At 35.2% G+C, this 27,512-nt stretch overlaps 1 protein-coding gene across 15 annotated transcripts in view; it reads left to right on the top strand.

Annotated features, from left to right (window-relative positions):
- ATG10 (autophagy related 10) overlaps positions 1–27,512 on the top strand; it is a 221,128-nt gene that overhangs the window by 91,788 nt on the left and 101,828 nt on the right. The gene's annotated exons all lie outside the window — the stretch shown is intronic.

The following is a 27,512-nucleotide window of genomic DNA, read 5'->3' as shown; positions in this document are numbered from 1 at the left end:
AAAATATAAAAATACTGACCACACTTGGCCTATATTCATTTTCAAGGCATAGTTTTGATTATTTGTATCTACATGTATATGTACAAAAGTATCTGTATCTATTCCTTTTAGTTACAGAGAACAATTCTGGAAAGCATTTTACTTCAGCCTGGGTTCATATGGTACAAGGCATAATAGGACAGGGCTGTGGGGAACTCTTGGGGAGACCGTCCTTTCTACCAGTGTGTAACTGATGCCCTTTCCTAATACTTGAGCAGCTCAGCTCTGTTTTGTGGAAGCAACTGTTACATCCCAGCTGCTTGGTCCTCCTCTTTCTTGGCTTATAGGTCTTATCTCACATGCAGTTTGAAAACTTTTAGTTTGGGAGATCCTAACTTGATCCTTAGATGAAATCCTTAGCTAATATGATAGGCTCTGTGTTGAACTGCCTTGAACCATACCTTCTAAAGATCATGACTTACTTTACAGGAAGAAGGATTAAATTAAGATGGAGGGATTGTTTACTTTTGCCTTTTCCTTCTTTTCTTCCCAGCTCCTCCTGAAGAAAAAAAGGGATAAACCTTTTCCACCACTTGCTTTTTCTAAAACCTTGCATAAATAACTCATCAGGCCTCAGGTTCTAACTCAAGGATAATAATACCTATTATGTAAGGATTATGGTAATTAAATTCAGTAAACAACTTCTGAGCTCTTTCTGTATCCTTGGTCTAGTAAAATGTAAAATAATTTCTTTGTAAAGTTTTTAGCACAGTATCTGGTACATAGAGATCAACAATTATGATTCTCTTTGCATTCTAAAATGAGGTCCTAATATGACAGGGACCCAACTGAGCCCATAGTCCCAACTCTTATCCCATGGACCTCTTAGTTTAGCTCTGTCACCTTGTGCTTATGAGATTGGGATTCACCTGCCTGCCCCTTTCTTTTTCTACCACGCATCTATGGTATGGTATGTTAATAGATCCATTACTCAACTTCCCTCTTTTGTCCTGTTTTCCATTTGTCTCCCTCCTTTCTGAAAGACTTCTCTTTCCTTTAGAAATCCATACTAAATTACAGTGTATGTATGTATGCCTGGAGTGGGCTTCACTGGGTCTCCCATTGCTTCTGCCTGTGGGTTTATTTTATTTTATTTTATTTTATTTTATTTTATTCTAATTAATTAATTTAAACTCAATGTTCACAAAACTATCATACCCATGTATCCCGTACCCAGATAAAAAAACAGAACATTACTGAACCACAGGACCCTCTCTTGCCACTTCGAATCATTACTTGCTCACTAATCTGACTTCTATACTTAGATTCATTTGGCCTCTTTTTTCTTTTCTTTTTGTTTGTTACTTTAAGGATTTTATTTTTAAGTACTTTCTATACCCAACATGGGGCTCAAACTCACAACCCTGAGATTAAGAGTTACCTGCTCCACTAAGCCAGCCAGGCACCCGTGACTCTTTTCTCTTAAAATATATCATATACTACATATTCTTTGGTTTCTTCTTCTTTTTTTTTTTTTGATTAATTTAGAGGGAGAGAAAGTAAGTCTGAGTGAGGGGAGGGGCAGGGGGGAGGGGCAGGGGGAGAGGGAAAATCTCAAGTAGACTCCCCACTGAGCAGGGAGCCCAATGGGGGCCTTGTTCCCACAACCCTGAGATCATGAGCTGAGCCCCCTTTAGTGTCTGGTGTCTGTCTTATCATGTTCAATACTATGTTTTTAGAGGGGCACCTGGGTAGCTCAGTTGGTTGATCATCAAACTCTTGGTTTCATCTCAGGTCATGATCTCAGAGTCGTGAGATTGAGTCCCCTGTCGGGCTCCCTGCTCAGTGGGGAGTCTGCTTGGGGTTCTGTCCCCCTCTCCCTCTGCCCATCCCCTCACTTGTATTTTCTCTTTCTCTCAAATAAATAAATACATAAATAAAGTCTTTAAAAATAAATAAAATATGTTTTTACATAATACTAAAATATTTTCTATTGGTTTTGGATCAAACTTTATACAGTGGGATGCCTGGGTGGCTCAGTGGTTGAGCGTTTGCCTATGGCCCAGGGCATGATCCTGGAGACCTGGGATCAGGATCAAGTCCCGCATCAGGCTCCCCACAGGGATCCTACTTCTCCCTCTGCCTGTGTCTTTGCCTCTCTTTCTGTGTCTCTCATGAATACATTAATAAAATATTTAAAAAAAAACTAACAGTTTTTTTCTTAAACACCATTATTTTCTTAAATTAACTTTTTGGCAAGGGTCTAAGGAAGTATAACTTTAGAGACCTACTGGTCTTAAAGGGGACACAGAACTTAAGCTTTATCATTGAAATTCTATGTGAAATTATGTTGAATGATCATCAATAAGATCTTTTCTTATTATTTTCTATGGGAAAAACATTTAAAGTTCTATTCATTTATATGTATTTTTATTTCAAAATGTCTAGTATTATTGATGTAGGAGTTTTGCAATAAACGTGACATAGCATGAGTTGATTGTTATCAGTTCATACTGCATCATAGAGTCTAGAAAGGACTGAGTTATTATGATGAACACCTAATAATGTCAGCATTTGATGTCACACATTTGCACATAATGACATCAATATAGCTGGAGTCTGATAAATGGCCTTCCTTGACATTTTCTCAGAAAATGTCAGTAATTTCATTCAGAAATGAAATTTTCTCTACAGAAATGTTCAGAAATTGTTCAGTAGTTCACTGCACTGGTATTGGCTAATAGGGTAAATGAATTACCATAAGGAATGAAAAAAGCAGAATTTTTATTGGGCACTACTGTTTTCATTTTACAACAAACCACATCATAAGTTTCCTGTGTTCATTCAACATTGGATATATATTATGTTAAATGAAAATGAATCACATACTCTGAATATTTTTCTTCCATACTTCAGAATGCCTTTTTTTCGATACTGTTTAACTGCCAGCTAATTTACAGCTCTGAAACCTTGTTGTATCATTTCTGAATAGAGCATTCAATAATTTAAAGTGAAATGAATCACTGGATGATGAATTGCTGTTAAATCTTTTGGGATGTAAGGGTTTCTTTGCTACAGTCATATATGTAATTGTACATTTCAGTGAGGATGCCCTCTGAATGTTAGAGGACATATTCATGAGCTGAATTTCCAAAAACAAATCTAAGATTTGACAGCCCTGCTCAGAAGACAGCAGCTCAGCATTTTAGAGGTTGCCATGCTTTGGATGTCAGAGTCACAGTGAGCCTGGGAATATCCTCTGTATCTGACCTTCAGCTTCCTCCTCTGGGCCTGGCTGCTGTTGCCCCATGGCCCTAACAGGGAGGCACCTACTCACCAACCAGTCTCTCATCTCAGCTGTCCCAGGGTGGGTGGGGGTAAACATCGTGAATCCTAGCACAAGAAGCCATCAGTAACATACTGTCATGGTTAAAATCTTTTTCTTGTTCACATGACGATTTTCTTTTTCTTTCTTTCTTTTTTTAAGATTTGTATTTATTTGAGAGAGAGAGAGAGAGAGAGAGAGAGAACCAGTGAAGGGGGGGAGGGGCAAAGGGAGAGGGAGAAGCAGACTCCTCACTGAGCAGGGATCCCAGCTCTGGCTCAGTCCCAGGAACCCGGGATCTGACCTGAGCTGAAGGCAGACATTTAACCAACTGAGCCACCAGGCGCCCCAACACATGGCAATTTCTTTTTTTTTTTTTTTTTTTTTTTTTTTTTTTTTTTTTTTTATGATAGGCACACAGTGAGAGAGAGAGAGGCAGAGACACAGGCAGAGGGAGAAGCAGGCTCCATGCACCGGGAGCCCAACGTGGGATTCGATCCTGGGTCTCCAGGATCGCGCCCTGGGCCAAAGGCAGGCGTCAAACCGCTGCGCCACCCAGGGATCCCCACATGGCAATTTCTTAAGGAGAAATAATTCCCAAGCTCTGCAGAATAGATTAAAAATACTATTTTGACATTCTCAAGCTGATTTCAACAAAATTCTTACTGCCTAAATGTTAAGAATGGAATAAATATTTTCATAAATTCTTTGAAAGTAACCATAAGCAGATCCAAATATATTGACTCTTTTTTTCCATTTGGCTTCTTCTGACTAGACTTTTAATTTTACTGCTTTTAATATTACTGCATTTCACTTTTATGGAAAATCAAGAATGTGCATGAAACCTTAATTTCCAACACAGAAGGATAATTGCTCAGTGATCATTTACTTTCTTTAAAACATAACTGAACATAAACTGGTATAGAAACTTAAGAAAAAGAGCTCTTTTTAAACATGGATGGTATTGAAATGGTATGTGAGATCAAATGGCATATGAAAGTGCACTCACCTTTTTTTTTCCCTGCCTTATACCTGTCACTTAAAGTGGACCTGGGCTCTAGTTTATCTGTTTAGTCACAACATCATAGGTAGCATCTTGGTGATCACTAGTAGTCTGAACCCTTACTTCAAAGTTGGGAAATGGAGCCTACCACGTTAAGTGATTTGCTTAGTAACAGAGGTAGTAGCTCCAGCATCCATGCCACTTAGTTACATAAATCCACTGCTCTGCCCACTTCCCTGTGGTTTCCTATTGTTCTTTGTTCAACGACAAGGGTGAGATCTCTCTTAACATGTTTTAGATTAAAGAGATTTTATAGTACACTTAAAAGCACAGAAAACACGAATTTATTAGAAAAGACACTAACCTTTAACAGTGATGTCTCTGCTGGTCTCAGGTTAATCTTTCTGGGACATCAGTTCTAAATGATTTTTTTTTTTTAAGTTGACTCCTAGAAGCCATATCATAGCTCTTATGCACCTATATGCCAAAACAACTGAACAGTGTTGTGTGAATAAACATTCCTTGACCCTAAGCTCATTTTCTTACCACTCTTTCTTTGAGCAAGCAGAAGACCATTTAAAGTAAGAAAAGTGGAGGGAAATAGAGAAGTAATACAGGGCAATTTGAGCAGTCAGTGCACTACGGTATCCGTGGGACCCTTCTCCGACTTCATGTGATAGCGTGCAGTATAGAAAAGGTTCTTTCAGCAAGTGTTTAGAAAAGTATGTTCCAAAAGATCTGCATAACATTAGTGTAACCAAGTGTTCCTCTATGTGGCTTCCTGTTTTGGAATTAAATGCCTTCAGGGTACTCAGAATAACTCTGTTTAGAAACACAGGGAGAATTTAACCTCTTAAATTCCTCATCAATTTTTAAAAGCTCTGATTAACTAGGAAACAAAAAATCTCATCCTACTTTGTTTCTCAGTAGTTTCAGCTAAAATTTGAAATAGTTTACACATAAAGTGAGTGGTTTAATTAAAAAACAAAGGTATAATACAGGAATTTTGACAGTAATTATAATCACTGAAATGGTAAGATCAGTTTTGTCTCTTTATGAACAGTTTTGTTAGACCAACTTTTTTGCAAATAGGGTTATTTCCAAATGAACTCAATTAAAAATTTTAACTCTGGCTATTTGTGGAAGGTATATACAGGAGCAGATAAGCTGAATCTATGTTTACTTCTTTGTAGTGTTATTGTTCAACATTTATAAATTGCTGTTGCAAAGCCAGCAGAGGGAGCACCAAACAATATTTTTGTTTAGCTTGAAGCTTAATAATGTCTCTTAAAATTCTTTCCATCATTTTCATTTAAAAAGCTATCTAGACCTAATTCTTTATTGTGTATACATTTAAACTATATGTTTTTAACTTTCTATATGCTTCTAATTCTTCTTTGAAATTAAAAGGCTTAAAGTAATCTACTTGTGCAATTCACTTTTACTCATGTTCCTTAAATGTGTTGTATACTGTGTATTAGGCTTGACAATTAATGGAGTCAAAGGTGAATAAACTATTGTCTCAGTCCTGCAGGAATTTATCATCTAGTTGAAGAGAGAATTATAAAGATCCTTATGTTTATAAGGTAAAATATGGGCCACTTATTTAGATGAAGATCAGTGAAGGTATTATTGAAAGGGTGATATTTGAATTGGTCCTTAAGGGAGAAGTTTCCTAAAATGGAAATTCTAGATTGGAAGGAACACTATAAACGCAGGGTATATTTGGGGAAAGGAAATTATAGGGCTCTGCTTTGGTAGAACATGGGTAATACAGGGTACATACTCAGAGATGAGGTCAGAAATTTAAGGAGCACTTTGAAATCCATGCTAAGGAGTTTTAGTTTTATTTTAGCAAAGGAGAACAAGTTGCAGACCATTAAAAAGAAATAAATGGTGTTTTAATAAAATAATCCTGCATTCAGGGTAAAAGTTTGCCTGGAGAACTGAGATATTAAAATTGAGCATTTTAAAAAATTATTTTTGAGAGAGAATGAGAGCATGAGCACATGCTCATGAGTAGCGGCAGGAAGGGCAGAGAGAGAGAGAGAGGGAGAGAATCTTAAGCAGGCTCCACGCACAGCACAGAGCCTGACACAGGGCTCAGTCACATGACCCTGAGATCATGACCTGAGCCAAAGTCAGAGTTAGATGCTTAACTGACTGCGCCACCCAGGTGCCCCTAAAATTGGACATTTTTGTATGAGATATTATAGCAGCCTAGATAATAATATGTCTTTTGTTTGTATATATGTCATACATGTTTGCATGTGTGCATGTGTTTATATGGACACTTATGTGTGTATGTGTGTATCCACACACATACAATATATAAAATAATACTGTCCCTAAACTATATATAGTTTAGGGTATAGATATATATTTATCCTTTAGAGTTACCCTGTGATATAAAGATTTGTACTAAAAATACATTAGGCAATGTGTACAAGATCTCAAAGCAAGTTCAGAGCAGACCTGGTACTCAGATCCTAGGTCTTTTGAATCCAGACCTGGTATTGTTTTCGTCATAGTGTTCTGCTTTTGCATTAGATGATGTCAGTGTGGACAGGAAGGGTGGAATGTGTGTGAGAGACATTTTGGAGGTATAAAAGGAGTAGTAGACACAAGGACAAGAAAGGAGTTGAGGACAACTCCCAGGTTCTCATTCTCTGTGACTAGGAAGCTAAGTGTGTTGCCACTGCCTGCACTGGAGATGTCAGAGGAGATACTGGTTGGCAAGAGGGATGAGAGATAGGCCAGGAGTGGGAGGGGCAGGTGGAAGATAATTCAACTTAAGCATGTCCAATTCAGGACGCTGGAGGGCATCTTTGTAGAGATGTCTAGCACTTACTTCCCATTTTAGGTTTTGGAGCTAGAATTTGAGAGTGGTTGAGATAATTCAGGGAAATTAGACTGAGAGGAGGAGTGAAGTGAGAACCACCCTTGGGGGATGCCTATGTGTAGGCGGGTGGGGAAAGAAAGAAGCTTAGGCAGAAGCCTGCAGAGACAGTGACAGAGATGAGAGCAGTCAGGAGAATGTCCCATTCGTCACTCAACAGTATTTGTATTGCTGCTGTGTGCAAGGCACTGAAGCCTCTGTCCAGAGCATAAGGGAGGGTGTCTTAGCAGAGTCATCTGTTGCAGGGGACAGTTGAAGATGGGGGCTGAGTAGGGGTCATTGGATTTGTTTACTCAGAAGATCAGACTTCCTAAATATGCACAGAACTTTAGTTTGTGTCTTACAATACAAAATAGGCTTCTACCTCCCAACTCTGTTTATGAGAAGTTTAAAAGATCCCAGAGGATCTTGGCTCAAAATCTATGAACTATAGCCTTGATATCCAGGTGTGTTGTTTGTAGGTCAAATGCAATTCTGTAGCTTCCAAAAGATGTACAATGCCCCTGTAACCTTGATTATTTATCTTTATTTAATGCCTACTTTTAATTTGATTTTTTGTAACTGAGAAAAAGAATCACTATTATCTTTGTATAATGACATAAGTTCATTATAAAAATTAAAGTACAAAGAAGAAATTCAAAAATCACCCCACAGGTAACCACCATAGTCCATTAGATAGTCAGAAATACACCTTCTTTTCCCTTCTACTTCTCCTCCCTTCCTTCTTTCTTCTCCCTAAAGGATTAAATATATTTACTTAATTTTCTAAAAAGGAAAAGAAACTAAATGTACTTAAAAGAACTGCAGAACTTCCAAGTAGGTACTTCACTACAAGTAATATATATTTTAGAAGATCTGTAAAGAGATTATAGAAAACATGAGGTTAGATTCATGATTTTAAGTTGCAAATTTTTGGTTTGTGATCTGTTTTGAATGATGTGCATAATATACTCTACCTTCCTACCTTCCTGTCCTCTGTCTATTTTTGTTTGTTACACAATATTTGAGCTTTATAACATTCACATTCTGTTTTGTAATTAAGGCCTATACTTGTTCAATTCTCATTCTGTATTTAATGAGAATATAATTAACTAGAATTCAATACTACGATTTTTTTTAACCTTGGCTTTTTCACCCTTGAATTTTAATTTTGATTTATATTTTAGTTGTCCAGCTTCCACCATTAAGAAGAATTCTTTTTGAAGCTCTCATAGGTGGCAGTTTCATGTTGAGAATATCCTTTGTTGTATTTATCCTATGCAATCATCTTGGTTAGGCAGACTGCTCTTGGGACATAGTTTCTTTCTTTCAAAACTCTGTGAACACTGGTTAGTTGTCCTCTGGTGTTGAAAGTTGCTATGGAGAAACATGATGCTGGCTTAATTGTTTTTGGTTTTGTGTGTGATTCACATTTTTTCTTTTCTTCTCTTTTCTTGTCCTTAAAATTTTTTTTTTTTTTTTTTAGTATCCTCATGCAACTTTAATGCTATAAGCCTGTGGAAAATGGATTAGATTGAACCTTTATTTCATCGTATACCTGAGAATAAAATTGCAGATGGACTAAATCGTTAAAAATTTTTTTTTAAGATTCTATTTATTTATTCATGAGAGACACAGAACGAAAGAGAGAGGCAGAGACACAGGCAGAGGGAGAAGCAGGCTCTGTGCAGGGAGCCCGATGTGGGACTGGATCCCGGGTCTCCAGGATCATGCCCTGCCTGGGCTGAAGGTGGCACTAAACCGCTGAGCCACTCGGGCTGCCTCTAAAGAGTTAAAATTTTTGAACAAACCCATACAATTAGAAGGTGAAAATGCTGGTGACTCTATAATCTTTCTAAGAATGGCCTCAAGATGGAAACCATGAAGAAGCAGTATCTGATGGCTCAGTTGGTTAAGTATCTGATTTTGGTTTCCTGTCAGGTCTCGATCTTGGTTGGAGTCATGGGATCTAGCCCCACATTGTGCTCCACACTCAGCACAGAGTCTGCTTTGGATTCTGTCTCTCCCTCTTCTTCCCCCTACTCATGTTCTTGCTCTCTCTAAAAGAAAAAAAAAAAAACTTAAAAAAAAACTTAAAAAAAAACAAAAAAGAAGCCATGAAGAAATGGTTTATCGGTTTTTCTGCATCAAAATGAAAAAAAAAATCAACAGGAAACAAAAACCAACAGCGAAATATGAATAATGTTAAAGGAAAAATTGTAGCAGATAAAATATTCACAACAAATAATAGAAGATAGATGTTTGTTGTATGTGTATGTGTGTTTCATTCAGGATAAAATCAATACTACAGAAGAAAAGTGTGTGAAGGATATGTAGAGTCATTTTACAGTGGAATAATTCAAGAGAAGGCAAGACTTACAGTCATTTTATGTAGGCATAAAGGTGAGCTTTGTTTTTTTTTTTTTAAGATTTATTTATTTATTTTAGAGGAAGAGAGCATGCTTGAGCGCGTGCACAAGTCAGGGGAGGGGCAGAGGGAAAGATTCTCAAGCTGATTCCCTTCTGAGTGCGGAGCCCAGCCCCTGGGATCATGACCTGAGCCTAAATCAACAGTCGCTTAACCCACTGAGCCACCCAGGCTCCCTTATAAAATTTTTAAGAGATCAGAAAAAAATTTTCCTCTTTAGAACACAAGATTTTTCATGAGTAGTTACATATATTGGATTAAATAAACTTGAACACCCCTCAAGCTGTGAAATTCCAGTCTAAGATGTTTATGTCTTATCTTTGGTGTTAGATTGTTTTCTCCTTGATAAGTCCAAGAAAGATATCTTACACATCTTTCTGATCTTTATGATGCATAGATCAGAACTATGTATGTATTATTCCTGAAATAACTATTTACTAAATATTAATTATAATGAATTTTTAAAAATTAGTGTTTGCTAACCATTATTTTATGAAACATATTTGAAAGGTTTTAGAATCTTTTGCATAGATACTTTAATGATGATAGTACATTATTTTAGATTTTTAAAGTAATTTTTATGTTTAGTCTTATGTTAGAAATTTGATTAATGTATTTTATTACTTATATAGAAAGATTTATTCTTTTAGAGCATAATTGTATACCTAAGCCTCGTTTTGCAAAATTCAGTCTTTGTTCATTTTACTAGATGATCATGTACAGAGTTATATATGATTTCTTATGAACTGCAAAGAATTTTGTTTACTATGTACATGGTTTGCTGAACACTAATGCTATAATTATTAAAAAACTTTTAAAATGTTTTCATGTGAAATGACAAAACTGGCGTGAATATGCACATTTGCATATATGGATAAAGGTTAGTGACGATCATTTTTGTTATGTCATTTTGTTGATGTAAATAAGGAAACTGAAGGTTTTCTTAAATGAAGGGGCATATTCAAAGTGACAAAATGATTTTATAGGCTATTTAACAGCAAACTTTCTTTGGAGAACATATGTATAAGCGGTTAGTGATATTAAAATTGGTACCAGCCTTGGGATATCAAATGTATTTATTTTTAACTTTTATGCAGATATAGTTATTAAAATGTACATTTCAAGTACATTTCAAGTGTCTTTCAAAGTAATTTTGAATGATTTCCATTTGAGAAGTAAGGAGATAGGTTTGTTAGTTATTAATCCAAATAGAGTGATATGGTTTATTTTATTGATCTTTCTATGATTTTTAAAATTAGGAGTGAGAAAAGTCACAGACGCAGTTTGTTGACATATTGCAATCCATATGTGTGCTTTTCTGATAAGGAAGGTATAGCACATACCATCCCTCCAGAACATTTAGCACCAGATTTATGATTTTTCTAATTTGGTTTGTAGCTTGCCAAAGAGCATGTGAGTGCATATTTGATCAGAAGCATATTTTGCCTTGAATCAGATGAAGAATACTTAATGAGTCAATGCCAAGAAGCATTGCAGAGAAGATGCAGACTAGCAGACTAAAAAGACTTTAAAATGCCTTAATGTGAAATATAATAGAGATAAAGTAATATTACATAAAAAGTAAAGTTTTTTAGTTTTTCATGCCCATTCCCTTAATAAAATTCTCTACCAGAACTATTGAGAATGATATTGTACATTTATTTATGTGATGCATTTTGCATATTTAGTGGGGTGAAGACTTACTTCAAGTATATTATACTCATTCTTTCTTGGGGGCTGAGAAAGACACTAGCTGTACCGTAGAGGTGCCAATAGTTGTGCTCTCTCTAGCAAGTGTCTCTCTAAGAGTGAGGGCTAGAGATTACCAATTAAAATTAAGTTTTTCTTTCTGCTTGTTTGATAGGAATGAAAAGTGTGTCTTTGTTTTCAATTGTATTTCTTGGTTTATCATTGAAATTAGAACATTTTTATTTTATTTAGCCATTTGTATCCCTTCCCCTATAAGTCGCTTATTCTTCTTCCATTTTGGTAGTAAGGTACTCACTTCTTACAGGTTTGAGAATCTTTGTTAAGGATATTAGCACTTTGTTGTGTATGTTACAAGTATTTTACTTAGTTTTTTAATTTTTATTTTACCTTGGTTTGCAGTATTTACTGGCATAAATAATTAAAAAACAATTATAGTCAAATCTAATAATCTTTTTAGTCTATGATTTCTATCTTTGCTAAGATTTGAAAGAGCTGCACCAACCCTCCATCATATGAAATTTTCTTTGAGACTGTGGTATAGGAGGGAATAATCAGGCAAAGCCTTTATATTGCTTTATTTAAATAAGTTATAAGAAACTACCTTTGTTGGAATGTGTGATTTTTATTTATACTGTCTCATTTATAAATATCCCATGTATATGGCTATGCATTTTAACTCAGCCAGGGAAGGGCTCTTTCCATGTAAAATATCTTCCAATGTTGCTACTTCCTCACTGTGGAAGAAATGGATATGTTTCCAATGACTCTCTTCTCTTCTTCTCTACCCTAAAGAGCACTTTCATATACAGAAATTACATTATGCATAATTATTAGGTTTCCAGGCTATAATAGTGCTACTAGTCTTTTTTTCCTACTATTTGTTGTATAAAATTTCAGCCATGTTTTGAATTAATTGGGATTTTAAGGGTAGCCTGGGAACCTAAAGGGAGCCTCTTATTGCCCTCTCCCCTCATCCATTTTGCCCATCATCTTTCTCCACTTCCCCTCTGGCAACCATCATTTTGTTCTTTATAAATCTAATTCTTTTTTTTTATGCATTTGGGTTTTTTTAGATTCCACATATGAATGAAATCATATGGTATTTGTCTTCTTCAGTCTGACTTATTTCACTTAGCATAATACCCTCTAGGTCCATCCATGTTGTTGCACATAACACAATCTCATCTTTTTGTATGGCTGTGTAATATGCCAGTGTCTGTGTGTGTCCAACATCTTTTTTATCCATTTGGCTTTTGAAGGATACTTGGGTTGCTTCCTTATCTTGGCTATCATAAATGATGCTGCAGTAAACATGGGGGTACATATACCCCTTCAAATTAGTGTTTTCATTTTTGGGGGTAAATACCCACTAGTGGAATTATTAGATCATAAGGTATTTCTATATTTTACTTTTTTGAAAAACCTCCATACTGTTTCCACAGAGGCTGTAGCTCTAGTAGTGTACGAAGGTTCCTTTTTCTCCACATCCTCTCCAACAGTTGTTATTTCTTGTCTTTTTGATTTTAACCATTCTGACAGGTGTAAGATGGTATTTCATTGTGGTTTTAATTTGCATTTCCTTGATGATAAGTGATGTTGAATATCTTTTCATGTGTCTGTTGGCCATCTTTGGGAGAATGTCTATTCAGGTCCTCTGCCCGTTTTTTAAGCAGATTGTTTGGGGTTTTGGTGTTCAAATTAGGAAATTTAAACATGGCTTGGGCATTAGGTAACTTTATGGAATTAGTATGAACTTTGTTAGGTGTGATAATAGTGATAGATTTGTGTTAATAATATACAACAGTGACGTTTTCAGATGAAACATTGATACCCAGAGTTTGCTTTAGCAGAAAAAGTTTCATTGGGGAGTGGATGAGACAAGATTGGCCAATGTTCACAGTTCCAGAGATAGCTGAAAGGTATTTTAATGGTTTTATATTTTTGTATATGATGGGAAGTTTTCATAGTAAACAGTATTGAATTGGGAGGGCTCCTTGCTCAACCTTTCTTCCAAGTTCATTTCCTCAACCATTAAAGGCAGAATTAGGCTTCAAATCTATCCTTCAGCTCTGAATTCTATTGATTTTTCTATGACATCACACTGTATCATATTTTAAACACTTGGTTCTCCATCCCACTTGCTCCATGACTCCTGGCAAGTTATTATGCAAATTTCCCTTTTGGGTAGGTAAGGCCAAATTTGATAGAGAGCTGGGTACACAGATCAGCAGAGTAGAGTCTTTCATGGCAAGTTGGATCAGATTGGCACGTTATAGGATCCAGACCCGAAGGTCAAATACAGATAATAGCTTGGGAGGGGAACGAGAGGAGCAGTAGCAGTTGCAGATTCAAGAGAGGAAGCAGCAAGGTCAAATTCCCTAAGAGATTTGGCATGCATACAAGATGGGACCAGCCAAAAGACTGAGAGCATAGTTTGTGTAGAAAATAAGGGTGCTGACTGCTAATTATTGCTGGAAGATAGCAATGTAGTTTAAGGGCAGGTTTGCTAACTTGGCATATGGCCATGTTGATATCCTTCATTGTAAAATGCTTGTTCCACTATATTTGATAGTCTCTATTTCTTTAATATAAAATAGTTTTTTCTAATATAAAATAACCCTTTAATAAAAAATAAGATAATTTATCTGCAAGGGGCTATTGGGGTCATCAAATCAACCCATTTATTTCTGAGTGTTATCAAATTCATATTGTATTTATGAGGGTAGTTGGCACTGAATTATGTACTATAAAGATGATAAAATTTCGTTTTGTATGTGCTCAAGAAGATTTCGAGATAAGTAGATAATAGTTATTGATTATACAAGTGATGCACATATTTGGTTAAATTGGGTATTAAAGTAGAGAAGGATAATTTTATTTATATAATAAAATTTATTTTATGAAATATAATTTATAAATTTATTTATACTTGTATTTCTAGTCTCAGGGTAAGCAAGAATTTCTCTCATCAGTAAATGAATAGCCATATAACATACATTTTATATGTATATTACAAGTGTTCGTGTTTTATATTTCATGACAGGAAGGTTGAGGGAGGATGGCCTCAGCAACTAAGCCATTAGTGCTTAGGAATAAACCAGTAAGCAGAATGTGTGTTATACCATTGCCTCACAAGGACATTATTATTTAAAAGCAAAGCATAACTAGATATTATTGAATGGCATCATATTGACATTGTGATAATTTACTGGTTTTACTTACACATTTCTTGGGCTATTTGAATATTTCTTTTTGACTTACACTTCTGAATTCTTTAGTTAAAGCCAAGAAAAAGTATTTTTCTCCTCCTGTATCCACATTATTCTACAATCAAAAGCAACAAGCTCCTGAAGTCAATTTCTAAGTTTAATAGCAAATATTTGTACTTAATTAGGTACCATTAAATTAGGACTACTATACTCATTTATTCACTTCCAACTTCATTATATTTATTCATTAATTTAACAAATTTACTATGTCTTCCCATTGAGGATGAAAGGATGAATTAGACATAGTCTTTACCTCATGCTGTTCATATTGTAGCTGAGTAAACAGACCTGTAAGCAAGTAATTGTGATTGAGTATGTCGATAGTTATAATGGCAGCATATGCAAAAGTCTCTAGGAACATTATGGAGAAAAGGATTTACTAGGAAAGAGAAGGGGTCGGATGACAGATGGTTTTCATGGAGAGGAATCTTGAAGAATAAATTGCCAATACAATATTGGCAACTGTGAGGATCAGATTTTTCAAAATCCATTGGTGTCCTCTATCCTGAACTTTAAACTTAATACTTCTGGTTTCATTTTCTCATTGTTTGCCTCAGATACTTCTTCTTCTTTTTTTTTTAAGATTTTATTTATTTATTCATGAGAGACACAGAGAAAGAGGTAGAGACATGGGCAGAGGGAGAAGCAGGCTCCCTGTGTGGAGCCTGATGCAGAACATGATCCCTCATGACCTGAGCCAAAGGCAGACACTCCACCACTGAGCCACCCAGGTGCCCCTGTCTCAGATACTTTTTGTTCTACAACCTTTGTCCTGTCAGTTTTTATTCTTCATATCCCAGTTGGCATTGCGTTCATTTTAGATAACTGATCTGACTTTGAGCTGTCATCTCTTAGTCTGCCTTGGTACCTTCAAAGTACACTATCCCTCTCCTTGACCTACTGTGTCAAGAAAAGGGAGTTTTACTCGCATGATTTTGTCAGGCCTCTAGAATCCTAACTCGAAACAGGAATCCAATGCCTTCTAGCTAGTTTTATTTTTCTGAGAATGAGTATTTGAAAAGGAAGTTTTGAGAGAACACAGGTATGAAATGGCTAGAGACCAGGGTGCAAAAAAATGAGAGGGAGGTAATAAGTTTGGAAAGGCAAATGAAGGCTGGACAGTGAGAACCATGAAAACCATGGATGTAGGGCTTTATTCTTCACACTAAATAGGACCCATAAATGGTTTTCAAGAAGACTGTGACACCATTACAACTATACTATAGAAAGAGAAGAGTCATGACTGGAACATAAAGAGGAGAGGTTGCAGTCAGGGAGACCAGTGAAAGGAAAGAGATGATGAAGTTCTGAAATGAGCAAGATAGTACTGATGGAGAGAAAGATATAAATCAGAAGGATTTCAGAGATGGAGTTTATAAGATCTGGGCACTAATTAGAAATTGAGTGTGAAGGAAAGAAAACTATTGAAGATGTCTTCAAGTTTACTGCTTTGGGTGACTGGATAGGTTATTTTTTCCTTTGTCATTACAATTGTAATTAATATAAAAAAATAATTATACTTGTAACTAATGACCGTTTTCCCTGTTGAACTGATCTCCATGAGGGAAGTGACTTTGTCTTTCTGGTTTATGTCTCTATTCCCAGCACCTTGTGTAGTATCTGGTTATAGTAATCAACTCAATTAATTATTGTTGGCCAGCTGACTAGTTTTATGAGTTCAGTACATTTTTATTTCCAAATGTAAATTTCTAATGAATACCACAGATCTTCTGGTTGAATTTTAATACCTTTAAGATATGAAATATGTGAGAATAAGCAGTTTAGTGAAAAGATAATGAATTATATTTTGGACACACTGCACTGAGATGCCATGAGACATCCAGTTGGAAATGTGGATTTCTAAACTTCAAAAGTGATCTTGGTAGGAGATTCAGATTTGGAATATAAGAAAAACCTGAAGTCATGGAATATTTGAGATTAATGGAAAGAGTAAGTAAAGTAAAGCATAGTAATAGCTGAAGATGGAAGTCTGGGGGAAACAAATATTTAAAAGATAAGTAGAGAAAGAAGAATTAACCATAGCGACTGAGAAGGATATCCATAGTTTTAGAAGAAGAATCAGGTGGTAGTGTTGTTGTCAAAGGGAGTGGGGAGAAAGTTTCAAGGAGGAATATGTCTTGGGATACAGTATTAGGGAAATTTGAATCCCTGGAAGAGTTCTAAGAAGGCGGGGATTACTAAAGTATTCTATCCTTTGTTTTGCTTTACAATTCAAGTCTGAACTCTTTAATTGATAATCAAATTGCTTACTCTCAACTTGGAGACTTTCAACACCCTATGCATATGAAATTCAAATAAAATTCCTTCAGTACTGGTACTGTTCAGTTAATAATATGCCTTAAGATTGTCACCTGACTATGAATCACAAGGAGAAGAGACCAAATTTGGAAAGAGGTTTCTATTTTAGATGAAATGTATGTCCTAAACTAATTTTCTCTTCAAATTTTCATGGTTCAATGCTCCTTTCACTTGAATAAATTTTACTCTTCAATCGTGATAATACTTTTAAAGCAATTAAAAGACGAACGAATTTCTAGCCATTATAAATTATTGCTAAGGCATAAGGATATTATTATAATTTTTGTGGATATACTAAAATGTGTGATAGAACGGGGAAACTGTAATTCTTTGATTTGTAAGGCTTTCTGAGTTACTATTACTTTTTTGAAACAATAATAAAGATCACAATTTTGCTTTTATTCTCATTTTCTTTTGGCAAAACAAATTATTTTAGCAATAGAATGGTTCCTTAACATTCAAGTAGTCAGAGAGAACTAAAGATCAAAACGGAAAAAGAAAAAAATTATTTGGAAACAAAAACACTTGAAGAATTATTTGGCTTTAGGAATTCACTGCTTATTATATTTATGTATGTGTCCTTATGAGGATTTGTTTGATAACTCAGAATTCATAAATTGGGTGGGCTGCTACTCCTGTAGTATGACAAATTTCCTTGTAAATAGACCCCATCATTATTGTACTGTGCACCCACTAGATGATTAGTAAGTTTAGGTTGAAAGATAGATTGTTGACACGACTTAGAAATTACCTAATGTTTCAAAAATGTCTGACTCCTTGCAATTTATACAAAATCTAGAGCCTAGTGATTCCTCATCAGTTGTTTTATGTTGTAGAAACTAACCTTGATCATTGGTAGTCAAGTTGGATCCACTGATGTTTTTTGGCCCCGTTTTAGAAACATCTTTGGTAATGGCATAGATATTATGGAACGATTAGTTAAGCAGGAGGTTTCAGAGCCTGTAGGAAAGGCTCTGAAGCATGTGGGAAAAGTCACAAAATAGATGGACTGTATACATATTTAGGACTTAGTCAAGTGTAGAAAAATTGTAGAAAGAGCATTTGTGTTTTCAATTTAGGCAAATCTTGAATATGAGGGAAATGACTCCATTAAGGGGAAGTCATCTAATCACCTTACTTCTTGGTAGAGATTGATTTTGGTGGTGGATAAGAGATGAGAAAGAATACTTGCTTTCACTTTTTCTGTTTGTTTTGTTTTTATTAGCCCTACCCCTTTCTTTAATAAATTTCACTCTTTGTTGATAGTATCCTCTCCTTTCTAGGCAACATTTTTATCTCCCATGGCTGAGTAGAAAACTAAGTACTGGGCAGCCCCGGTGGCGCAGCGGTTTAGTGCCGCCTGCAGCCCAGGGTGTGATCCTGGAGACCCGGGATCGAGTCCTACATCGGGTTCCCTCCATGGAGCCTGCTTCTCCCTCTGCCTGTATCTCTGCCTCTCTCTCTGTGTCTCTCATGAATAAATAAATAAAATCTTTAACAAAAAGAAAAGAAAGAAAGAAAGAAAGAAAGAAAGAAAGAAAGAAAGAAAGAAAGAAAGAAAGAAAGAAAGAAAAGAAAAGAAAAAAGAAAACTAAGTACTTGGCACAAAGGAATTATTATACTCAGCCAGGATTTAAGACAAGGGTCAGTAAGATGGTTTGGAGGTCAAGTGGCCTGAACCATGCTGGAGAGTAAGAGTGTTAGTTGCCCATTTAGGTTTAAAAAGTTATATTTTCAAAAAAAAAAAAAAAAGTTATATTTTCAAAAAAATAAAAAATAAAAGTTATAATATTTCCAGTAGGAAGATCCATATTTATTGCCCTGAGTTTATTTGAAAGTCTTATGAACTATACTCACAAGTCTTCACAATATTTGATAAAATTGCATTCAACAAAATAGGGTTCAATAACCCTAACATGGACCTAGGAGTAAGGGTTATACCATCCCAGAGCCCTTATCCTGAAAAGGTCATGTCTCCAGTTCTATGATAGTTAGTTCTTCAGCTTGATAAAAGGAATCGCAACTTGAGGGGAGGTCATGGAAACTCCTGAAGGGGTCATAGATTGCTTCAGTTCTGTGTCCCTGCCAGAGGAGCCACTGAGTAACCTGGAATACCAATGCCCTCTTCACATATTTTCTAATTTGTTTGCTCACAGATAAACCTAAAGAATAGAGTGGGCCCTTTGCAAAGCTGTGAATTAGTCTGAGTTTCCTTTGGACATTTTTGCTTTATTTATGGAGACTGCTTTTTAGAACTAGAAGCTGGAGGTGGAGCTTGTAGAACTTAATCCAAACCCAAACCATTTGTTAAAATGAAAGGAAATGGTTGATTTAAAAATAAACTATCTACCACTTGTTTTATTCCCCTTATGTTCATGGATGCTTTTTAGTATATCCAACAGACAAATTTTTTGTATATTTGTAGAAAATATTGTCAATGAGGATGTTACTATTTGAATTTTGGGGTTTATTTTGGTAAGAACGAAATTTGAAGCCATTTAATGAGGATTGAAATTGGGGTAGGGTATAGGAATTAATAACCTGTAGTTAAATTTTTTTTGTTATTGAAGCCTATTATGCTTTAAAGGGTTTTTTGTACTGATAAACTTGATTTCAGCATAATCATTACTAATTAAGCTAATTAAGAAAATTGCTTTTGAGGGTTCAATTTTGATGTGCCCTTTACTTAAAATATATGTGGACTGTGCAGAAAATACTTCTTTCCTAATGCTTTCTTTTAGTTTCAGTCATAATTCAAGTTTTAAGGGGGCATAAAAATGAGGAGGTAATGCTAAATTTTCATTTAAAAATATCAGTCACAATATACCCAAAAAATACTGAACAGATGAAAAAAAAAAAAAAAAAAGCTAGATTTGGCAAAATGCCCAGAGATTCCAGCAAATGTAGCTCACTTGAAACCAAAAAAGAAAAAAAAAAAAAAAAGGAAAATAATAATGAGTATATAAAACTTATGCCTAAGGCCAGGAATTTCTTTCTTTTCCTTAGGGTAGTCTCTTCTGTCTTAAGGATCATTCTTATATATATTTTATAATCCAAAATTCTTGGGGTGTGATTTACACACAGTATACCTATTTTAAAAAATACAGACAGTTCTGCAGTTTCCTTTGTGAGAAGATTTTAAACTATAACCAGTTTGTCTAAAGATGTAGAGTTATTCAGAATGTTATTATTATTTTAAAATGAGCTTTGATAACTGTTCCTTTACATGGATCTTATCCATTTTATCTAATTTTTTGGACATATCTAAAATTTTTGACATACATAACATTTTCTTAGTATTCTTGTAATATCTGTAGAATCTTTAGTGATAATCCTTTTTAATTTCTGGTTTTGCTGGTTTTTGTTGTCTTTCCTGATCAGTCTCACTAGAAATATATCAATTTTATTGATTTTTTTCAAAGAATCTATTTTTGGCTTATTTTTTCTCTGGTTTGTCTATTTTCCATTTTGTTGATCTTGCCCTGATCTTTGTCATGTCCTTCCCTTTATTTGCTTGGGGTTCAGTTTGCTCTTCTAATGGTTGAAACTTAGGTCACTAATTTTAGACATTTCTTCTTTTTTAATATTAGTATTTAAAGCTACTATTTTTCCTCTAAGCACTAGTTTAGCTGCATCCCACAAATTTTATTTTGTTTTTTTTTTTATTATCTTTAAGTATGAGATATTGTATAGTAACATTTCTGGTGTTTTAATTTGACCCAGGGATTATTTAAAAATCTGTTAATTTGAAAATATATAGAGTTTTCCTAAGTATCTTATTTTCAATGGTTTCTAACTTAATCTTATTGTGGTCAGAGATACTCTGTATGATTTCAGTCTTTCCTTATTTGTTGAGACTGGCCAAGCATATGGTCTATTATGGTCAATGTATTGTGTGTACTTAAAAATAGCGGCACCTAGGTAGCTCAGTCTGTTGAGTGGCTGGCTTTGATTGAGGCTCAGGTCATGATCTCAGGGTTGTGAGATCGAGCCCATGTCAGGCTCTGCACGGGGTGTAGAACCTGCTTGGAATTCTCTCTCTCCTTCTCCCTCTGCCCCCCTCCCCACTCTAAAAAAAATCAATATTTTGCAATTCTGGAGGTACACTATTCTATAAATGTAAGTCAAATAATCCTTGATATTGTATCTAAATTTTTGTTTAGTTTTTCTATCAATTGCTGAGAAAGAGGAGCTAAAGTTTCTATGATTGTTTCTCTATATCTTCTTTTAATTCTGTCAATTTTAGGCTGTGTCATTAGATACATATACATTTATGACTGATATCTGAAAAATTGACTCATTATGAACTGTCCCTCTTTATCTTCAGTGATACTCTTTATATTAGAGTCTCTTTTATCTGAGTTAATATATCTGCATATACATATACATATACGTATATGTAGATATATTATGTATACCATATATCTACATCAGACTTAATGTTTATTGCCCACATGATCTATCTTTTTCAATGTACATAGTTTTCTCTTGTAGACAAAGACTACACTGTTTTCTTAAAATCCATTCTGATAATTGTTACTTTTTAATTGAAGTGTTTAGTGCATTAATATTTAATGTAAGAATATGACTGATGAAATATATAATTTTTTTGTCCCCCCCCCTTTTTTTGTTGTTCATTTGTTTCCTCTTTCTTGCCTTCTTTTGGATGAATTTTTAGAATCTCATTTTATCTATTGACTTTTTGGCTATCCCTCTGCATTATTTTATGAATGATTATGTGCATTATACATCCTTAACTTTTTGTAACCTTTTAAAGTTAATGTTATACTGCTTTACATAAAATATGTAAACCTTGCAGTCATATACATTAATTTACCACATCCTTCACCATCTTTTATATTATGGTTGTCCTATATATTATATGTACATATATTATAACCTCCACATGACACTGTAATAGTTTTTTTCTTTAAATTCTCGTGTATTATTTTTTTCTTCAGATTTTTTTTTAAGTAATCTCTACACCCAGTGTGGGGCTCAAACTCACAACCCCAGGATCAAGAGCCACACATTCCACCAACTGGAATGTGTGTCCCAATACATATATTATTTTTAAATTTAAGATAAAATTGTGGTCTTTAATATTGGCTGAAATATTGACCTTTTCCAGTGCTTTTCACTCATTCTTCAAAATCTGAATTTTCCTATGGTATCATTTCTCTTCACCTTGAAGAACTTCTTTGTCATTTCTGTAGTGTAGGTCTAGTGATAATAAATTGCCTTAGTATTTCTTTATCAGAAAATATCTTTATTTCATCCATATTCTTGAAGGATATTTTCACCAGACTAGGTTTCTTTAAAACTACTGTCCTGTTACCTTTTGGCTCTCATTGTGTCTGATAGAAATACATAGTAATTGTAATCATGGCTTCCTTGTGTAATGTGTTGCTTTTCTCTGCCTTCTTTTAATATTTTCTCTTTATTATTGGTTTTCATCAGTTTAGTTATGTGCTTATGTTGGATTTACTTGAATTAATTAGATTGTTGTCTTCTCTTTTTTTAAAGATTTTATTTATTTATTTATTTATTTATTTGAGAGAGAGAGAGAGAGAAATTGAGAGAGCATTCATGAAAGGGGAGGAAAAGGGAGGGGAAAAGATCCCACGCAGACTTTGGGCTGAGCATGGATTCCAACACAGAATCTCACCACCCAGAGATCATGACCTGGGCTGAAACCAAGAGTCAGACACTTAACCAACAGAACCGTCCAGGTGCCCCTACATTGTGGTTTTCTAAACTTGAGTTAGTAAATTTATTTCCCTCACCAAATTTGAGAGCAATTCTGTCACAAGAACTACTATTTCTTCAAATATTATTTTTCTGCTCAATTCTCTCTCTTAACTGATTACTTGTACTCCATTTTTATATGACTGATGCTTAAAATTGTTTTATAAGTCCTAGATAATCTTTTTTTTATTGTTTTCCTTCTTTAGATTAGTTGATTTCAATTCATCTACTCTAGAGTTTGGTAATTTTTGCCTCTGTTTATCTCCCCTTTGCTATTAGTCACATACATTGAATTTTTATCACAGATTTTTTTTTTAAATTTTGATTTTTAATTTTAAAATCATAAAAATTTAAAATTTCCATTTGTTTCTTTTTTGCATTTCCTATGTTCCCTGAAATGTTGCATATTTTTAATCAATTTGAGCATATTTTCCTTTACTTTACTGAGTATACTTATAGTTGCTACTTTAAAGTCCTTATTTGTTATTTCCAACATCTGGGTCATTTTTTTTCTCAGCAGATTGAGTCACATATCCCCTATTAATCTTATGTTGAAAAATTCTGGAGTGGATCTTGGAAATTGTAGCTATCATGTTTTGAAGGCTCTGGATTTTGCTACATTCTTTCAAAGAGTGTTGATGTTTTCCTTTCAGCATTCAGTTGATTTGGTCGGATTCAAATTGTAAACTGTCATGTGTGTGGTGGGTAGTGCTTTAGATATCTGTTCAGTTCTTTAAATTTTAACTGTACACTATTTTTCAGTTTGTTCTATATATGCATGATTCAGGAGTTGGCCAGAGACTTAGGCTAAGTTTAAACATAGAATTTGGGGTTCTCCTACTCTAGATTCCTTTTTTCTGAGACATCCTCTTTATTCTCCACCAGCAGTGGTTGCTCCGGGCTCTTTCTCACTGTGTCTCTAGTCAGAAGAGTGTCAGAAGTTTTAGCTAATTGCTAAATTTAGCTAATTGCTCCTTCAGCTCTTTTGCCACCACCACTGCCACTGAAGCTGCTTCCAGGAAACATATAAACAAACCTGCAAAAACAAGTCACTTGCTCCAGATATTGACTCCTATCCAAAATCTGTCTACTTTTGTTAAGTCTCCAAGACCCTAACATAGGTTTTTCCACCTAGAATATATATATCTGTTATTTGTAGGAGGGTTGATCTGTTAGGCACTTACTCCTTACTTTACTACTGAGATATCTTTTGGTTCCATCACCAAATTTGCAGCTGTCTTAGCATCCTAAGTTTCTCCTTGTTCACTGACTTATTCCATTTAGCCTACAGATAAACCCAGATTTGCATGTATACATTTTAAAGTTCTTACTTGATATTAGTATCCCCTCAAGCTACCTATATGTTATCTTTCTGGGTTTTTTAAATGTAACTTCTTATAAGAATTATCTATTATTGCTACTTATAGTTCCTCACCACAAGTTCATACCTCTCCTTACAGCTCTGCATTTTCTCCCAGTATGCTTTTGAAACTACTCTTAAAAGACAGCAGTGACAGCTGAAACATCAGTTCAAATTGCCTCTTCAGACTATCTTCTATTTTTCTGTAACATCCAAGGTTGTTGACCATGATCTGCTGGAAGGTTTTCCTTCTATAACCTCCATGTCACTTTTATCTCTTTTTCTTTTTTGTAAAATTATTCTCATTGCTAGCATCCCTTTTCTCTCTGACAGATGGTGTTCTTCAAGATTTTTCCTTGGTCTCATCATTTTTTTTTCCATTAGAAATTTTATCTACTACAATCATCCCAGCTATTGTTTTTATGCTGATGAGTCAAAATAAAAATATATCCAAGCTTTAAAATTGTTTACTCCTACTAATTGATCTTATTGTATAGCCAAGAGTTTTAGGACTCAGTTTGGATAAAATAAAAATACCTATTGCATAAAGTTGCCTATCACATTGGCATGAATAGTTCATAGTATATGTATAACACATATAATATACATATATCTAGTTCATATTAAAATACTGGTAACTATTATTTTTTTATTTTTATTTTTTTATTTTTAAAGATTTTATTTCTTTATTCACGAGAGACACAGAGAGAGAGAGAGGCAGAGACACAGGCAGAGGGAGAAGCAGGCTCAATGCAGGGAGCCTGACGTGGGACTCGATTCCGGGTCTCCAGGATCACGCCCTGGGCTGAAGGCGGTGCTAAACCGCTGAGCCACCTGGGCTGCCCAGTGGTAACTGTTATTAAAGCCATTCCTGCAGTCCCCATCTCTCTTTAGACCTTTGCCTGTAAATTCGGTGGCTCATAGGATCCAGATCTTTTAAATCAGCATTTCCAAAATAGTACTTGCTGCTAATGTACCCTTTTTTGTTAATGACACCATCATCTTCCCAGTTATCCAGGCTTAAAACCTTGGTATTAAATGAATAGACTTGTTTTTGGCCCCTTATATCCAACAGTAATTTGCTTATACAAGTAAATACTGCTCTCTTGGAACATCTTCCTCATTTGTTCCATCTTTCCAAATATGGTTGCCAACTATTTTTTTTAAAAGATTTATTTATTTATTTATTTATTTGAGAGAGAGAGAAAGATGCTGTGTGTGAGTGGGGGTGGGGTGTGGGGCAGAGGGAGAGGGAGTGAGGAAGAATCCCAAGCAGACCCCTGGCTGAGTGTGAAGCCCAACATGAAGCTCGATCCCATGACCCTGATGTCATAACCTGAGCCTAAACCAAGAGTCTGATGTTTGATTGAGTGAGCCACCCAGGTGCCTCCCCCAACTATTTTTTTTTTATCTCTTATGACCTTTCTTGAGGATCATTCTATTTAAATAGGCTTCTAACTTATCTTACCATGTCTTCTCTAAGTTCCTATCCATACTTCTACTCATTTCCAGACTCTTCTTCTTCTTTTAAATATTTATTTATGTTAGAGAGAGAGAGAGAGAGAGTGTGTGTGTGTGTGTGTGTGTGTATGTGTTGTGGGGAGGAGCAGAGGGAGAGGGAGAAGAGAGAAATTCAAGTAGAGTCCACATAGATGATGGAACCTGCTGCAGGGTTTAGCTCACAACCCTGACATCACAACCTGAGCTGAAACTGAGTAGGGTACTTAACTGACTATGCCACCCAGGTGCCCCTGGATTATTCTTCTTAAAGTAAAGCACCTATTACTCTACCACCCAGCCAATAATAACAACAATAGTCTAACATTATTATTTTCTTACATGCTAAGTAATGTCCTCGATGTTTTACATGGACTTTTTCATTTAGATCACCTTTTTAAAAATACTGAGATCTTTATTGATATTCATATGTTAAAATCTTTACTTTTGAGTTGGGTTTTGATGTTCCTGGGGTAGTTTTTGAAGATGCAGAGTTTAAGTATTTGAAATGGAGATTTTAAGGCTATTCAACATGATGGACTATGGTAAAGAGAGGCCTCCAAGAATCCTGGTGAATAAAAATACTCATATAGCTGAAAAGCATTACTAAGAACTATAGCTGCCATTCCATAATAAGCCCAGGTCACAGAGGCTTGTACATAAAAACAAAATAATTGCAAAATTTCATTGTTAAGGGGTTTTCATCAAGCATTAGACTGATAATCAGTGAAGATATTTGAGGACAGAGCCAAAATTTAATAAGGAGGAAGCTTGTGTTCTCATGGTGAAGGGAGACTATTCTTGCACAGACATGGGTTAGGCAAAGTTTCAGCTGATGAGTGCAGTGGTGGTTACAGATGAGAGGGGTGAGTTATTCCTTCTGGGTATGTGGGTTATGATCCCCTTTTAAATATTGATAACTGCCTATTATGAATTTCCTCAAGCAGTTCTTATATATTTCCTCCATGTGCATAATTTCTGTTTTTTCTCTCCTTTATCTTTTTATATCAGAGTTTTGGGGACTATATTTTGGCAATAGTATAATTGGAGAATAGCAGCACAAAACTTTTTGTGTTCACTTTTGTTTAGTTTTAGTCTAGCTCTCACTTTTGATTGCTTTTTGCCTTATTTTAAAAAAGATGTATTTACTTATTTTAATATGAAAGAGACAAAGTGCTTGAATGGGAGGCAGGACAGAGGGAGAGGGAGAGAGAGAAACCCAAACTGTCTCCCAGCTGAGCACAGAGCCCGATTCTAAGGCTCCATTTCATGATCCTGAGACCATGACCTGAGCCTAAATCAAGAGTTGGGGGCCACTCAGTGCCCCAACTGCTTTTAGAGTTTTTACCATAGTATGATTGATTGTCTTTCTCTTTCCTTCCATCCTCCTTCTTCTTCCTATGCTTTCTCTCTTTTATATGTCTTAATCATTTCCTTTTCTCTCTTTTATATGTCTTAATCTGATAATTGATTAGAAATTCATTCAGTGACTTTTGTTTAAGGAGGTCAACATGCTTCTATCTATACTACTTTGTGAATGCTCAAGACAAATCTACAGAAAGGTAGAAGGCACCAAAAAACTATATTCCCACAAGCCTTGAGCTCAAAGTATTTTGGAATTCAGATTTTGGGGATTTTAGTAAAGTAATATAATTTTATAAAAGTAAATTCTGTGTTATGTTACATGCCCACTAGTGTCTTATGGGCAACAATATTAATATTTCTTTAAGCAATATTCATACAAATAGAATAAATAATATGTCTCAGGTAAGAATTTGCCACCAAATGAGTTTTGGTGCCAAATTTATGAAGAAACATATTTTAGTTTTTAAAAATATTTTATTTATTTATTCATGAGAGACACAGAGAGACAGGGGCAGAGACACAGGCAGAAGGAGAAGCAGACTCCATGCAGGGAGCCTGACGTGGGACTCGATCCCGGGACTCCAGGATCACAGCCTGGGCTGAAGGCAGGCGCTCAACCGCTGAGCCACCC

The sequence above is a fragment of the Canis lupus genome, chromosome 3 (assembly GCF_011100685.1).
Source record: "Canis lupus familiaris isolate Mischka breed German Shepherd chromosome 3, alternate assembly UU_Cfam_GSD_1.0, whole genome shotgun sequence".
NCBI lineage: Eukaryota > Metazoa > Chordata > Mammalia > Carnivora > Canidae > Canis > Canis lupus.
This window is presented reverse-complemented; position numbering and strand designations above follow the sequence as displayed.